The sequence below is a fragment of the Lynx canadensis genome, chromosome C1 (assembly GCF_007474595.2).
Source record: "Lynx canadensis isolate LIC74 chromosome C1, mLynCan4.pri.v2, whole genome shotgun sequence".
In the NCBI taxonomy this organism is placed as follows: domain Eukaryota; kingdom Metazoa; phylum Chordata; class Mammalia; order Carnivora; family Felidae; genus Lynx; species Lynx canadensis.
This window is the reverse complement of record NC_044310.1, coordinates 146741646-146747099: the sequence shown is the minus strand read 5'-3', so window position 1 is coordinate 146747099 and position 5454 is coordinate 146741646. Positions and strand designations below refer to the sequence as shown.

At 39.8% G+C, this 5454-nt stretch overlaps 1 long non-coding RNA gene across 1 annotated transcript; it reads left to right on the top strand.

Annotated features, from left to right (window-relative positions):
- Positions 1-3090: 3090 nt before the first annotated feature.
- Positions 3091-4786, top strand: LOC115522369. Its single transcript, XR_003971360.1, has 3 exons — positions 3091-3171; positions 4086-4182; positions 4663-4786. It is a non-coding gene; the product is annotated as an uncharacterized LOC115522369 (long non-coding RNA).
- Positions 4787-5454: the final 668 nt, after the last annotated feature.

Sequence of the window (5454 nt, the reverse complement as noted above, 5' to 3'; positions counted from 1 at the left end):
AACTCTTTTTCAGATCCAGATGAGAAAATGATAACTGCTCTAATTATGCGGGAACCCTGCTCTGGGTAATTGTGCTGGTTTGATTGGTGGCTCCAGTGAGCCGGCTGTTGGTGGGAGCATCCTGCCCTCTGCTGGATATGGCGGGAAGAATGAATGTGCATGGCCTGCGAAGGGATTAATTAGATGGAAAGTTTTTGATTTTATCCGAAAACAAATATTTGCTTGCATGGTGATGAGGTCTAATTAATCAGAGAACACATCCTTTCAATGACATCTGGTTTCTTAGGGGATTTCCAGGTATCCAGGAAAAAATCATTATCATGTGTATACTTCTTGCTCAGTAAACGGGGGTGCAGACATTTGTAAAGAAATGTAAAGAACCAAAGCTGTGTCTCTAATAAGTTTTAAAGTATTCACATGGCCTGATGGGGTAGAAAACACTTCGGGAGTACCATCAGACTGCTTGAGTTTAATTCCGCAAGATACTAAATCTCTCCAAAATGAAGTCTCTTCATGTGTCAGGTGCCAAACCCACTTTGAAATGTTGTTGTGAGGTTGGAGCCAGCTGATCATCTATATGAAAGTATTTTACTGTGCCCACCAGAACTGTGATATATATATATATATATATATATATATATATATATAATGCACAGGTTCATACAAGAGTATGCATACACACATGAGGTTCACACAAAAGTACCAGGCAACACTGTTTGATCATTGACTCTTAGTGAATTCTGAAAATTGACTTTGGGTAAAACTAGAAAACAGATACCAATATTTCAAGTCTAGAGAATGAAAGAAACCTTCCTAAACATATTGAAAGAAAGCAGGATGTCCTAAAATAATTTTTTGCGAGTGGCTCTGGAGACAGAGCAACTTTTTACTAAGTAGTATTTACCTTCAACTGCCCATCATTATGTTCTGTATAACTGCTAAGAATGTCTATATTTCTCACTTTTATAAACAGAAAAATGGCCACGACGAATTCTAAGAATAATTCTTTACAGAAATCCAATCCTTCTCTTCCCTCCTTTCTTCTTTTGTTCTGGGTCCTTCCCTATTCCTCTCCCTCCTGTTCTCCTCCTGTTTGATTTGAAACCAGAAATAAGTTGTTTCCACTAGCATTGTTGTTGCTGTTGAGGGTGAGTCATTTCTTGTCCCCTACAGCAATTGTGTAAGCATGCCTATCCTTTCTTTTCAGTGCCATTATTACCACTGGAGTAGCATATGGTCCCAGCTCTTAAGTCGCTGGTCATCCAAAGGGTGCAAAGCTGAATGACAACGGTGTTTGATAATATAGTAGCTCTTGAATCAAAAATAATTTTAACTGAAAATTTTATTTAATTTTATTCTCTTCATTAGCAACTCTGTTTAATAAAGGATTTTAAAACCTCCCATTTGTGCTTCCAGATGAAGAGTAATACCAAGTGTAATTGATCACCTTGCCAGCCTCCATAAGTGCTATATTGATGTTCTGTAGAAAATTTAACTTCATCAAAAATTTAATACTAGCTGCTGAAGATACAAAGGAATAAAATATGATCTCAAAACCTGAGACATTCAAGCTTTAGAGACCTATATAAATAAATATGTGATAAGGTGGCAGTGTGGGAGTTGAGGAAGAAATAACCAAAAGAATTCATCTAATCTTGAAGAATGAAAAATTCTCCAGGTGGGCAAAGTGTGTGTGTGTGTGTGTGTGTGTGTGTGTTGGAGTAGGAGGCAGGGGAGCAGCCTTCAAGGTAGAAAGGCAGAGCGTGATATTGTATTATGGACATACGTGCTGTGACAAGAGTAACGGAGGGGGAGGTTGAGGCTGGAAAGGCAGTTTGGGGCCAAATGAAGACCCTATTTAAGGACTAAGATATGGGGCTTGAATCTCACTGAGTTTGTGTGTTAACCTATATGCTTGAGTGGCAGATCAACATTAGACCTCTAATATTTTCTGTCAGTAGGGAAGTGTTTGCTGGGGAGGAAGGCTGGGTTTAAAGTGGTGCTGTAATTCCCTAGACTTTTAAAATATGTGTAAGTTGCTGACGGAGGAGTGCAACAGCCTCTGTGTTCAGCCTCAAAGTGGGTTGAGCTAGTGACTCCCAGGACAGACTAGAATCCTTACTTAACATCTTTAAAACATAAAGGCTTACCTCCCTTTTGATTCATCAGAAAGTCATGCATTTTTTAAAAGCAGTTACCAGACTCTTGTCTAGTTAGTCTTAGATAACCCTATACTCTAAAATATCTGGAATCCATTGCCTGAAGAGAAGGGTTCAGAACTGGCATAAGTCATTTTCTGCATCCCATCAGCCATCTTTTCACATAAAATAAAAAGGAGTCAGGAAAAGACCTGTGGATAATGGCTCTCTGCTTCACCAAATATGCTTGCTCATCTGATTAATCATTTTTAGAAAGCCAGATTATTTATATAAACTGCTTGGTATGATGTTACTGATCTTAACTCTCCTTGTTCGACCACAGTAATTCCATAAACATTGCAAGAGACAGGACTGCTCCCAGTAAAGCTTTGTTTATGGTATCTTAAAAGAAAGCACTTTGAGTTGATATTCCCAATTCCTGTCGTCATAATGCGATTTACAGGTAGCTTAAAAAGTTTTTCTGTTGTGTGTTTGCTCAGCACTTAGCACATTATAGACATTCTGAAGAATGGAACAAATTCCATTAAATAATTTGGACAAACACAAAGCATAAAGAAGCATATGCAGCGGAGTCTGGTGCTTCGTGCCCCCCACTGCTGCTGTAGGAGCGCAGACCATGTCTGTCTTGTTTGTTCTTCTGCCTCTCATACCCAGCACATAGTTGGTGCTCAATAAATACCTGAGGAATAATGAAACAATGAAGAGAGTCCCTTTTCTCTTGACTTTGCTTGCAGTGGTTACCCTAAGGGCATAATAAAGGAATATTTGCTCCATGACTACTTGGGCTCATGAGTTAATGTTTGCAAAGCGCTTTGAACTTCTTGGGAAAAAGAATGGTGTTTTTGTTGGCATTGTATCATGTTTGCAGTGGCACATGAATTACTCCTCCTTCTCTTCCTCCAGCTGCTCGCACTGTGCCCTCCCCCAGCTCCATGCCAGGCCAGCATCTCGCAGAGGACAGCTGCACGGGTCTTCCTGCCTTCCTCCAGCCACCTCCAGCCCTACAGGAGAGGTAGGGACAGAGCAAACGCTGGAAAGATTTCTTTGAGGCCTCCTTAAGACACTCTGGGGAAATGAAATTGGGGTCGATCCTAATGACCTTTAGAGCAAATAGTGTATAGAGGGCTCCCCAGCCATGGAAGGAGCTGTTAGGGCAGACAGGCTGACCCATGGGGACTAGATTCTGAAGGAGAACTAGAGGATGTCATACAGGCGACTGGGAGAATGTGCCAACATGGGTGGTTTCTTTAATGTATGTAGTTTTAAACACATAATACAAAGCCTTGACAAGTTACTGGCAGAAAATACAGTTGCATTACAAGGAACTCATAGGACAAACCAGATATCTTCTGTATGGGTACATTTCAACTGTCGTGACCACTTTCTCCATAATATTTAAATATTTGAGAGTGGCAAATAAAGGAGTTCTATCTCAATAGATACAGGCTTCAATGTTTTCCAATGTGTTTATGACTATAAAAATTGCCTTTATTTCTAGGAACTCGATCATTAAGCAGTTCAAGTGTGATCTGGGAAACAAAAGGTTTTTGTGTTTGTGCTTGTTTTGTTTTATTAAGAATGGCTGTCCTTTATGAACAAATTCAAGAAAAAGAGGTTTGGGTTTTTTGTTTGGGTGTTTTTGTTTTGAGGTTACAATATATTAACTCTCAGCTGATCACACACAACAAACATCTCAAAGTAATTCAGGGAGAGCCGGTTACAAGCAGAAAAACCAAATTGAGTATCAGCGGCAGAGTTTGCCTTAAAGGAAGGAACAGGTCCTATTTTCCACAACTTTGAAGTGACTTGTTTTCCAGAGCAAATCATGAGGTTTTCTCTGTGTGTGGAAAATTTTCCGTAATACATATTCATATGCTGGTTGCTGTACATGTAGCAAATTTGCTCTCTCTCTCTATTGTTCCTAAGGACTGGAAACGAATGTTATGTGGACAAAAACTAACATGGTTCCCTGTTAAAAAGACCACACAAACGATGTCTGTCTTGCTTCAAAGAAAAAACTGAGGTAAGTCTGGGTTTAGCTGACGGCACTAAATAAACCAAAAGTCTTCGATTTTGTTTTAAGAAACCATGGAAGGAAACTTCTCTCCAATTAAATTAGACTTATTAATCTGAAAACAAACACAAGCTGAGTATATTTTGTGGTTAGGTTATAGTAAGCAGCATTTGAAACTCTGAGACCTCAGTGTCCCCATAAAAGCCACCCGTGAAACATTTATTTGGGGGTGACTCCAGATAAGAAAAGGTTTCTTCCCCCACTTGATTCACTATAAAATAAAGAGCCATGATTTCCCATTTGTTTGGGGCTTGAAAATCACATAGGTATTATTGAATTGTTACGGGTTTTTTTTTCCCCATCTCTTTATTTGTGAGGTATTTGAAACTAGACAGTTTGCCCAGGTCCTAAAATAAACACACGGGATCCCCCTTCAGGAAAGAGGAGAAGGTCGGTATGAATCAGGATGAGATCAAATTTCTTTTTCAGAACGTCAGTGTCCTGTGGTATTGCATGGAGCTGTAAATTCATGTAGAGCAGACGGCAGGCAACCTCATGTGGCCTGGCTTGGAGACCAGGAGGAATCACTGTCTGAGATTTGCCAACCAAAGTTTTATGGTAAGTTTGAGTTTGCAACGCGCGGGTTGATTCTCCTCTTGTGTTATTTTCTTGGGGGTGGGGCGGGGAGGAAGCAAACAAGAGTGAACGAAGTGTTATATATTAAGATAAATAAAATATTGAGGGAATTATTACTGGGAAGTCCTTAGTCAAGTGTTTAGTGAGTAAGCTGATTGGCTCTTTGGGGTTTCTTTCCTAAATATTTTGGGCTTCTACTTGCTGTTACTCGGTCTCTCTTTTTTTGTTCTTGTTGTTCTTGTCACTAGATCTCTTCTACTTTTTCTTATATTATAGGGTCAGCAGATTTGGTGGTGGGAATGTGTTCTGTAAAAGGCAGATGTGGCGTTTGTGACATGCGTGCTATTTTTGGTAACGGCCAGAAAGGTCCAATAAATACACAGTGTGACATTATGGCCAGGAAAAGGGAAAAGAGTAGAGAATGGCCTGCAAAGTTGAAAGCTCTTATTAAGAGAAAGGAAAAAGCTGGTGAGAAGCCAAGTTTAAACTGGCTAAGCACTAGAGCTCAAACATGGTATCCTAATGATGAAGGCAGAGCAAAGCAGCTCATGGAAACTCTCTCTCTTTCTGTGTGTGTGTGTGTGTGTGTGTGTGTGTGTGTGTGTTTAGGGAAAAGAATTGGGTATTTTCTTATCTATATATACA